Source organism: Peromyscus eremicus, chromosome 4 (assembly GCF_949786415.1).
Source record: "Peromyscus eremicus chromosome 4, PerEre_H2_v1, whole genome shotgun sequence".
Taxonomy (NCBI): Eukaryota; Metazoa; Chordata; class Mammalia; order Rodentia; family Cricetidae; genus Peromyscus; species Peromyscus eremicus.
Genome location: NC_081419.1, coordinates 89,734,099 through 89,746,120, shown reverse-complemented (window position 1 = coordinate 89,746,120; position 12,022 = coordinate 89,734,099). Strand labels below are relative to the sequence as shown.

General features: G+C 43.3%; 1 pseudogene; it reads right to left on the bottom strand.

Annotated features, from left to right (window-relative positions):
* Nucleotides 1–11,127: 11,127 nt before the first annotated feature.
* On the bottom strand, nucleotides 11,128–11,510 carry LOC131907845 (ATP synthase subunit e, mitochondrial-like; annotated as a pseudogene).
* Nucleotides 11,511–12,022: the final 512 nt, after the last annotated feature.

Here is a 12,022-nt window from a genome sequence, read left to right as displayed (position 1 = left end):
TCATTTGCGGCTCAGCTGAAATCTTAGCATCTACTTACTATTCTTCGCCACTGTTCTCTCATTAATTTAATGTTCAGTTCATTACCATGTCTCTGTTCCTGTAAAGCATACTGAAACCTATTTGTCCACAAAAGAGGAGCATAACTGAAGACTCTGAGTCTTGAAATGGCATTTCCTCACTCTCCTCTGTCCTTCATGCTGGAAAGTCCTCTCTTTCCCCCTTTTCTAGTTTCTACGAGTTCTCCCTCTTCGATGCGCTGGAGGAGGCCTCTTCTTGTTTTCCTGTTTCATTAAGTTACCTTAATTTAAGGAGGCCACTTAATTGATGTCCCCCTGTAGACTTCCCTTTGAATAAATTCCATATCTATGAATACAATACTTCCCCTCTCACCAGTAAGTATATTATTATTATTATTTATTTGCTAAAGAAAAAGAAAGCCTTTCAAATGGTTTTATATTTGGCAGGCTGACATCTAACACTCAGCCATAGTACAAGAGTCTATTCATTATCCAACGCCAGGTACCTCCTGGGCTTTTCCTCTGCTCCCCTCACAACCCTGTGTAACCTACCACCTGGTACCACTGGCCTGCTATTAATGTCCTTCCTCAGCAGGATAAATTCATCTTGTGCTTCCAGTCTTCAGTTAGGTCATGCTCCTCACTTGAAAAAAAAAAAAAGGAATGTACTCTGACTCTTGACCCTGTCTTTTCTAGAGAGACAGTGCCCCTTCTGGAGGCCCTACCTCCAATGCCTGCCACTACCTTCCAGAAGCAGTGGGACAGCTGTGGCTTCCTTCTCCCGGCCACCTTTGAACTTTGGAAACATTTCTATGATAGCCAGGGGGTGTTTTAGTGTTTGCTGTTTCCCTTCCCTTTAGGAGGCCCAGCTCTACAGCAGTTGGTTTTTTAAAAATTCGTCTTTGGATCCTCATTGTCCAGCTCAAGGCTAGAAGACTTAGGTATTCTGTAAATCACTGAGCAGAAGAACAGCTGACTAGACTAACAGAGACAGGGATTCAAACCCAACTTTTGTTCTGTAAGGGGTGGGCCTGGATTCTCCTGTCCTGTAAAATAAGGGGTGGATTCAATATTCATCCCTGTGATGGTTTAAACTGTATCACCAACTCATTTGAAAAGATACACTGATGTCCTCATCCCTGCTATCCCAGACATCTCCTTATTTGGAAGGAGTCATTGCAGATATAATTAGTTAGGATGAGGTCACGATGGAAGAGGGCAGGCCCTCATTCTGGGTGAATGATGCCCTTAAGAGGTGATGGCCAGGTGAAGTTGGAGTCAGGCAGGGGGAGGTCAGGACAACAAAGGCAGAGGTTACGGTGAGACCATTTCAAAGGCAAGGAAATCCAAAAACTGCAGCCACCAGGATCCAGGAGAAAAAGTATTTCCTGAAACTTTTAGCGGGGGCCAGGGCCCTGCCAAAACCCACTTTCAGAACGGAGAGACAACAATTTTTCTGTTGCTTCAAGGCACCTAGTTTGTGCTACCTTACTGGACACACCACATCTTAAAACTCACCTGTGAGTGTAGTGTCTTTAATAAACTTTATCATTTAACGACAATGTAGGAAGTCCACTGTAATTTGTGTTAAGTTACATAAAGTTTCTACATAACGTTTGCATCAAAGATTTCAAATAACCCTCGTTTGGTCTCCTTTATAAGTTCTATAGCATACCCGTTCTTACACTTGTTAACATAGGCTGCAGTCCTCATGTGACAGGCACACATGGTGTTTGTTAGATGGTGAGAAAGGATGGAATGTAGGCAGAAGGACATGTGAGTCCTGGACGTGTAAGAGGAGAAAAAGCTTTTTTTTCTTCTGGCTCCAAGTCCACTATAGTTTTTTTTTTCCTCTCTTTTGGTTTGTTTAGTTTTTGTTTTCTTTCTGTGTGGTAGACAAGCGAGTAAAAATGTAATCGACAGTGAAAATGGAAAGCCCTAAATAAAGCCCCCTGGCTCCAGAATGGAGGCGCTAACTGCACAGAGGTCACTGGGATGTATGAAGTTTGGGACTGGGCAAGTATTTGAGGAGCTTCCTTAAAGTATCTGTGTGATGATTTTACTTTTGAGCTAAAGTGATACTGTTAAAGGTATTTCAAGCAAATATTTCAAATGCAGAGGTCACATTGGCCAGTAGCACACAGGCCTAAGAGATAGGCCTCCCAAGGAGCTGAGGGGGCAATCACCCTGTCCTTGAATGGGGTTATCTCCACGAATTAATGCAGTGTTCTGAAAACATCAACTTGAAGGAAGTGTCCTTTACACATAATTAATTACAGAGAATGATTACATGATATATATTGATTCTAATTAATTGAACAATACTCTTAAAATGGATTCATTTTATGTCATTTACACATAATTAAAATTCCATTTTAAGAATGTTGTTAGTTAATCATAATCTATCTATCTATCTATCTATCTATCTATCTATCTATCTATCTATCTATCTTATACAATCACCAGTACAATAAAAATAAAGTATTTTCATCATGTTCTTATCCCCTTTCCTATCCAGTTCCTCTACTCCTGTATGATTCAGGTAACCGTTGATAGGGTCCTCTTCTCAAAGACTAGGTAGACCTTTTAAGTACTTTATATGAATTGGGTATTGTTAGGATTCCGGCCACTCCTCCAGCTATGTGACTGCACATGCTCAGTTCAGTAGATAAGCAAGGGGTCTTACGTCTTCGTCATCCCTGCTTGCGTGATTGCACAATGTACGCAGCGTGGTCTCGCAATCTGCACATGCATAGCATAGCTCTGTAAGCCCACATGCGCATGTGCAGGGGAATCCTTAAAAAGCCCGTCACAGACTCTTCCCCCTCTCTCTTCTGCTCTCTCCTCCCCACTCCTCCTTCTCCTCTCTCTCTCTCTCTCTCTCTCTCTCTCTCTCTCTCTCTCTCTCTCTCTCTCTCTCTCTCTTCACATGTCTTCCACAGGCCTGGTCACTCTCTTCTGTCCCTCCCCTCTCCCTTCTAATGAAACTTTGCTCTGCTCTCAGAATGGGTTTTGTCGTGCCTCCTGACCTTTTCTTGCAAAGTAAAAGCGCTGCATTTAAAACCAACAGGTATTCTTTGGGATTTTCATTAAGCATTTCATTGCTGAGATTTACTGACAATGTTGCATGTACAAACAGTATATTCTTTTATATTGCTAAATAGTATTCTATGTTACGGATATATCACAATGCCCCCCCCCCACACCCCTTCTTTTTCAAGGCGGGGTTTCTCTGTGTAGCTCTAGCTGTCCTGGAACTCCCTCTGTAGACCTGGCTGGCTTAGAACTCACAGAGATGTGCCTACTTCTGCCTCTCAAGTGCTGGGATTAGAAGGCATACGCCACCACTGCCTGGCACCACAATGTTTCCCTATTCATCTGCTGTTGGACATTTGGATTGCTCCCAGTTTTTTGCTATTAAAAGTTCCTTTACATACTCATCACAATTTGCGTGACACAGGTTTTTATCCTCTTGGATAAATAACCCAGGGTAGGATTTCTGAGTAATAGAATAAATATGTATTTAACATTTTTAGAAGAAGTTGCTAAACTATATTGAAATGGTTATGTGATTTTACTTTCCTATCAGTAATCTATGAGAATTCCCCCTGTCCTGTACTCAAACCAAACCTTCATATTATCAGCTTTTTAAAATTTTAGCAATGCTAATGGTGGGTTTTAATTTGCATATTCCTGGTGACTAATAATGCTTCATACAATTTGCCTTCTGCAGAGTATCCACATCTTTTGCTTGGTTTCTAAGATTAGATACCTTGTCTTTCTTATAATTGAGTTACAAGAATTTAAAATAATTCCTGCACATAAGTCTTTGTCAGATATGTTTGCCACATTTTCTTTTAGACTCTGATTTGCTTTTTCATTTTCTTAATGTGTCTTTTAAGGAGCAGGAAGTTTAAGTTTTGATGATGTCCAATTTATCATCTTAGGACATATGTTTTTTGTTTTGTATCGAAGACATCTTTCTCAAGATCAAACAGTTTTCATTTGACTTAAAAGACATTTTGTGATTCATCTTTCATGTTTAGATCTTATTCATTCTAAGTTAGCTTTTTCATAAGGTGTGTGTCTGTGTTGAGGGGATAGGGATCTCTCCTCTAATGCATATTCTTCCAACACCATATTGAAATGACTTCAATATCTGTCAAAGGTCAGCTGGCTTCATGGGCAGATTTGTTTACTGATGCTCAGCACACAGTCTTGACTGCTGGAGTCCTATGTTGTCTTTAAATCACATGGATTAGTCTTTCATTTCATTTTCAACATTGTTTTGAATATTCTTGATCCTTTGCATTCTCCATGTAAATTTTAGAATGAACACATCAGTTTCTTCTTCTTTTTCTTTTAATTTTCTTTCTCTTTTCTTTCTTTCTTTTTTCTTTTCTTCTCTCTCTCTCTCTCTCTCTCTCTCTCTCTCTCTCTCTCTCTCTTTCTTCCTTCCTTCCTTTTTTGTGACAGAGTTTCTCTGTGTAGCTTTGGTTGTCTTGGAACTCGCTCTGTAGATCAGGCTGGTCTCAAACTCATAGAGATCTGGCTGCCTCTGCCTCCCAAGTGCTGGGATTAAAGACATGGCTCATTATGCCCTGCAGTCAGGTGGTTTTGGCTGGCATACATATAAGCTGTGGTGAATTCCCTTGATCCTTTTTTTGGGGGGTGGGGGTGGGAGTATCACACATGATTTGTAAACAGTCATGAAAATGGAAATGTAGAATTCTTTCATTTTGGGCAGCACCGACCCCACTCTCCTTTTCTAACTGGCTCCTTTGGGGAGAGGAAATGGCCTTTTCCTTGTTGGGCACCCTTTGGAGTCTCCTAGCAGTGGAGTAACAGAAGGAGACAGCCTTCTTTTTCCTTGCCCTAGCACTACGCGAAGTTGACCATTTGGATGTTGGGTCCTGGAACCTGGCCCGCTGACAGACAGGCTGGCACTATGCTGGCCTCATGTGCTGAGCAGAACAGCATGAATCTGTGCTCTGGGGCTGATTGATTATATGCTCGATGCTGCTCTTGGTGCTAAAGAGAAAGATTCACGCAGGGGCAGTATCTTCACAGATGATACATATCAAGTTAAGATTGGATTAGGGGTGGACAGATGGCTTATTTGTTAAGAGCACTGCTTGCTCTTCCAGAGGACCCAGGTTCAATTCCTAGCACCCATGTGGCAGTTCACACCTGTTCTGTAACTCCAGTTCCAAGGGATCTGACACCCTCACACCAATGCACATAAAATAAAATTAAGTAAGGTTTTTTTTTTTTTTTTTTTTTTTTTTTTTTTTTTTTTTTTTTTTTTTGGTTTTTAGAGACAGGGTTTCTCTGTGTAGTTTTGGTGCCTGTCCTGGATCTTGCTCTGTAGACCAGGCTGGCTTTGAACTCACAGAGATCCACCTGGCTCTGCCTCCTGAGTTCTGAGATTAAAGGCGTGCGCCACCTGCGTCCGGCTAATAAATTATTTTTTTAAGAAAGATAATATGATTAATATGCCTGGAGCCCATAAGGAGAAGAGTGGCACCTGAGCACACAGGGAGAAGGGTGTGTGAAAAGGAGGCAGACCCTGGAGGAGTTAGCAAACTATGGAAGGCCAAGGACCTCCAGGAATCAGAATCTGGAGGAGGTAGTTGAAGACTCCTCCCTAGGGCCCTTAAGAACACCTTGTTACCAACTTGATTCTCCGCTTCCTAGCTCCTGGAACCTGCAAGCCAGTACAGTTCCATGAGTTTAAGCCATCCACTCTTCTGGGTTTTCTTACAATAGTCTTTGAATCTGAGACTATACCATTAACTACATTCTCTCATGGTAAGTCAGCCAGAGTACATGTCATAGTCACCAGTAGGCATGCTAGCTGTTAAATTATAATCTATGTATTCTGGTATGATTTGTGAATGTTATCGGTTATTTAAAATTCAAAATGGAAAAAATTTTAGATGAAAAAAACAGCTTAAAATCTCCTAAATGGTAAACCTCAAATATCAAAGAAGAGAGACAGAGAGAAACAGAGAAAGACAGAGAGAGACAGAAACAGAGAGGCAGAGAGAGACAGAAACAGAGAGACGGGGGGTTGGGGGGGAGAGAGAGAGAGAGAGAGAGAGAGAGAGAGAGAGAGAGAGAGAGAGAAATGAGAAGCAGCTTAGGAGTTTAGATTAAAACACTGCAGAGTAAATAGAATCTTGAAGGTTTCCAAAATAAAATATCATGTTGCTCATAGCAACAAATTAGTGACTAGCCAACCAAGGTTTGCCTTTAAAATATATCAAAATAGGCTGTCCTCTACGTGAGAGAGAGTCTTCTTTATGTTATGATTGCTCTGTAAGATACATTACATTATGATAAATGATCATGTACATTGTTTTGACAATCAGAGAATTTATGAATGAGAAACTGATTTGCCTGCAGTGATGAACTAAATTGTAAGAAAAAAAAGCATTAACAATGATGATACCATTTAAAATTTGTTTAAGAATTGCGTTACAGTTTTGCTTTCTTCTTAATCAGGAGCAAAAAAGCAGCCAAAAGGCATTTATTTTGCAGTAACGAGCATGTGACAGCTCTCATTACAGAATTCACTTACACATCCACAGGTAGAGTGGCTTTGTTTTGGCTGCTGCAGCCTAGAGACCTCCTACTCAGGTTTTCCTCTCCGAGTGCATCAGAGTGTCACCAACTTTTGCTGTTATTTGCCTGAACGTTCTGAGAATGAGAGAGTGGTGATGCTTCCCAGGCTTTTGGCAGGGGCTGGGTGGGTGGGGTGGGTGGAGTTGGGGGGATATGTAGTAGTTGGGTCTCTGGATCTATAGGTCAGGCATGAAATGCTTCCTGGATTTATGGGAAACATGTTTCGTGCTGAAACAGAAATTACAAACCACCTTTCTCCATCCATGACTGGAGAACTCCAAAACCAAAAAACAGCGGACTGTGGCTGAGAACCTGGTGCAGAGGGGAAGGCAAGAGAATCGTAAGTTCGAGACTAGTCTGGGCTACACCTTCGTGTTAGTTACTTTTTTTGCTGCTGTGATAAAAATAAAAAACAAATACACAAACAAAACCAAACCACGAGTTTATTTTGGCTTATGCTTCCGAGGAAGAGTTCATCAGGTGAGGGAGGCGGGCTGTCAGGCAGCCAAAGCAGGAAGTTGAGACTCACCTCAGCTGCAAACCTGAAGCCAATCCCAAACGGGAAGTGGGGCAACGCTTTGAACTCTCAAAGCCTGCCTCAGTGACCTACTTCTTCCAGCAAGGCTGCACCTCCCCAAGCACGGCCACCAACTGAGGACCAAGTGTTCAAAACCCTGAGCCTGTAAAAGACATTTCTTCCTCAAACCACCGCAACCTTTAAACTGGGGACATGAGGAGATGGGTCAGTGGGTAAGAGCACCTGATATGCAAGCAAGAGGACACACATGTAAACCTCCAGCACTCATGTAAATGACAGGCATGGCCAGGGGGAGCCTAGTTTTGGAGGGCAGAGAAATTGGATCATAGGAGGTGTCTGGCCAAGCCAGTCTCTCTGAAATGATGAGCTGTCATTTTATTGAGAGAACCCGTCTCAGAAAATAAGGTGGAGAATGATAGAGGAAGATATCTGACCTCTTCCTCTGGCCTTTGCATGGCATCTGCACACACAGAGAGATGCATATACATACCCTTACACTCATGCCACACACACACAATAAAATAAAAAAAAAACAAAGTCTCCAAGCTGATTACCTACCAAGGAATGAAGAAGACGAGAAAGGTGATGAACTGTTGACAACGGGCATAGTAGCAGTGCGTTGCAAACTTAAGGGGACTCAACGATGCCTAGGCTCGGGTGTCACTTGGAGAGATCCGCTAGTGTCCCGACAGACAGAGAACATCACTGGGCTTATTCACCTTGCCAGAGTTTTTTGATAGAAGCTTCAGATTTGCAGGTGTATCCAGCAGCCGGAGATGCCACGAACCAAGTTCATTAAAGCCTGAGCTGTAAGCTAGCATTCCAGTTCACCTAATTAGCACACAACACATCAGCCAAGTTCGGTGGCGTATTTCTGGAGTACTAGCTAGTCAGGAGACTGAGGCAGGAGGATCACTTGAGCCTAGGCATTTGAGAACAGCCTGGGGAACATAGAGAGACTTCATTCTTTAAAATAAACCAACAAGCATAAGGCCAGGTATATTTCTTACAGCTAAAGGGAAATATAAATGAGTCTCCAACTTGTAACGAGAAATATACTGAGCCATGTGCATCCCTATGAAGTGATGTGCCACCCAGTGTGGCTGTTGGGACCCAGAGCAGGGGGTCCTGTGACAACTAGATTTTAATGTTTTAACTCATCTTCCTTGATCAGGCATGGTGGTGTATACCTTTAATCACAGTACTCAGGAGGCAGAGGCAGGAGGATTCCTGAGTTTGAAGCCAGCCTGGTCTACAAAGCAAGTTCCAGGACATCTGTGGCTACACAGAGAAATCCTATCTCTTAAAAATAGACAGAAAGAAGTATACTGGTACACACAAGACATGGAACTAACTGAACATAAAACCCTAAAGCAATTTCTCTTGGAGGGTGTAAGAGGAAGTTGAGATGAGAATAAATTCAAGTCTTGATGAGCTACCATGAGGTTGTGTGGTATAGATTTCAATGACTTTGCTAGGCCACTGTGTCCTTCCTGAAGCAGAGAGTGGCATGTGGCTAGTGTCTCCATTACCATGGCACCCTCTTTATGCCCTGCCCAGTGCTGAACCTCTGGTGACTGTTCTTCCCATTCTGTTCCCATTGCTCTTCTTCCATAAGGCCACAAAATGATAAGGAACATTATCTCTGGTGACTTCATGATAATCAGGGATGTCTTGCTTAATTAAATAAAGCCTTAACTTATGTGTAACCTTTCAAGGTCCTGTTGTGCCACACATTTAGTTCACAGGAAAGAAGTGACATTTACCCTTTGAACTTGCCATTTCCTTAGAATAATTTATACTGCTTTCTTATTTCGAGGCAATGTAGGCAAGAGTCAGATGTTGCTCCTGAAATATCAAAAAAAAAAAAAAACCTGTGATCCCGCATTTTGTCTGACCCTTTCCCCCAGAACAAGGGATTCTCCTATATTAAGCCTCCTTCTTAGTTACTTTTCTGTTGCTGTGATAAAACATCATGACTAAAGCAATGTATAGAGGAAAATTTATTTGGGTTTACAGTTCCAATGGCATAAGAGTCCAGGACGGCAGGGAGGCGTGGCAGGAACCAGCGGACGTGGTGGCCAGAGCAGGAAGCTGCGCGCCTGCGTCTTTAAATGAGAATACAAAACAGAGAGAACAGACTGGAAGTAGGGAAGGCGTTGTGCTCTCAAAGCCTGTTGCTAGTGACATAGTTCCTCCAGCCTGCACCTCATGAACTTCCATAAAACAGCCCCGCCAATGGGGGACCGAGTATTCAAATATCTGACCCCGTGGAGGACATCCTCATCCAAACTACAGCACCCTCTTAAGTTGTTCGTCCATCGTCGTTCACACACACTGAAGGTTCTTTTTGGGTGCACAGCGCTGCGTCAACTTGAGGGGTGACAGATAACCTGCTCTATCTGTCCTTCACTTGCGGGTGTCTTAGTTGGAAAGTTGAATGTAAGTAAGAAATAGTAATTTAAAAAAAAAAATCAAATACTTAAGAAGTAGAAGAGGCATTAGAGACCACGAACTCTTATCCATATCCACTCACCAGGGTTGGGGAGGTAGCGAATTCTTCAGTACGTTCACGAAGACTTCATTTTCTCCTCCTCTTAGCTCAACTTTCTCTCCTTTACAAAAGGGAAATTGTTTTGTGGACACAGATAGTCTGCTTTCTTGTATTATATGATGGAACCCAAGCTTTCAAGCCAGATATGATTCCAAAGCTATCTTCCTTTGCCAATGCTGTCTTCTTTGGCTTTACATGTTCACGAATTTCCAAATTCGGTTCTCCTGGGCTGCGTTCCTTAGGATGCCCAGTCTTGATAGGCGACTGTCAGTTGGACACTTAGGCAAAGCTCATTGCTTTCATGCACCTCACCTTTACATCCCCACAGGCCCCAGATGTCTACCCACTCTTTCCCATGGTCACAAGTCTGCTCTGGGAATGAGACTACCACCCAACCCCTTGATAAAATATAACTTCCAAAGTCACTCTTCCTTTCATTTTACCTACATGTATGTCTGCATATCACATGTGTGCCTGCTGCCCATGGAGACCAGGAGAGGGTATTAGATCCCACGAGACTGGAGTAACAGACAGTTGTGAGCTGCCATCTGGGTGCTGGGAGTTGAACCCTGGTCCTCTGGAAGAACAGCCCGTGTTCGTAACTGCTGAGTCATCTCTCCTGCCCTTGAAGGCACTCTTAAATATTATTTTCTCCTTCCTTTCTTCCTTCTTGTCTCCCCCTAATGATATACATACATACCTCCAGTTTTGCCTCTAAGATAGGTTTCTCATGTAGCTGCTATTAACCTACTTCAAGTTGCTATCATTTCTTACCAGAACTAGCTCTTTGTGGTGGTATTTGGTGTTCCCCAAAATATTGTGCACCCTAACAAACTTATCTGGGGTCAGAGACAGAATAGCCACTAGATACAAAGGCTAAAAAATGGTGGTACTCACACCTTTAATCCTAGCATTCCAGAGGTAGAAATCCCTCTGGATCTCTGTGAGTTCAAGGCCACATTGGAAACAGCCAGGCATGGTGACACATACCTTTAATCCCAAGAAGTGAGCCTTTAATCCCAGGGAGTGATGGCAAAAACAGAAAGATATATAAGGCGTGAAGACCAGAAACTAGAAGCATTTTGGCTGGTTAAACATTCAGGCTTTCAAGCGGCACAGTTCAGCTGAGATTCATACTGAATGAGAACGCAGAGGCTTCCAGTCTGAGGAAACAGGATCAGCTGAGGAACTGGCAAGGTGAGGTGGCTGTGGCCTGTTCTGCTTCTCTGATCTTCCAGAGTTCACCCCAATAACTGGCCTCAGGTTTGATTTTTATTAATAAGAACTTCTAAGATTCCTGCTACAGCTCTTTGCCCTTTTCTTTTTCTTTTTCACACGACAAAGCTTTACTCATCCTCAGCGACTAAAGAAAAGGCAAGCTCCCTGGTGCTTACTTGAGAATGCTGTGATCCCGAGCTTCTGCCGGTTCTCTCTCAATCCGTTTCGTTTCGGCTCATCTAGTCTCTTCTTTTCGGCTCATCTAGTCTCTTCTTTTCCTCCGCCGCCATCCTCCTCTCCTCCTCTGCCCCGGGGGTTTTGACAACTACAGTGCTTGGCACGGTAGGCCATGCCGAGGACCAGGGCTGAGTGTCAGCCGAGCTTGATTCCCCGAGACACCTGAACTGGGGGCACCGTCTTGTCCGTCCGTGACTTTCGTGCCGGAAGCTCAACTGAGGCGGAAGACCTGCCCTTTCCATTAAAAAAAAAAAAAAAAAAATTTACATCGTAAACGGTACCACCCTGACCATTTTCAAGAGCAGAGTTCAGCGCCATTACGTATGTCTACACTGCTGTGCAATTGCCGTGTCCGTCTGCCTCTGGATTTTCCCCTCATCCCAACCAAAACTGAATCCAGTGGAAAATAGCGCCTCTTCCCCTAGGCTTTGCGAAACACCATTGCATTCTCTCTCCCTATGAATCCCACTTCTAAAGAGAGGGAACCATCTGTGTTAAATCCCAGGACTGACGGCGCAGGTCCGGGAAAGCAGAGGGAAAGGCTGAAGACAGGCACACCGTGTCCTGGCTGAAATGACCGCGTGACTTGTGGTTGGGTATGAGAACAGCCAAGAGACGGAGGTACATAAGCAAGCACCAGACTCCTGTGCTTGTGCACGGTTGTAGAGAGCCTGGAAAGGCATGCATGCAGAGGCCGTTCTGAGTACAAGTGTGCTGCTGGAAGATATTAAGCCAAACAGTGACAAAAATCTGACCCGCATATTCTTCAGTCTCTTGTAAGCTCAGTCTGACTCTGAACCCGCCTCAGCCTTTGTGCTCCAGTGTGACAC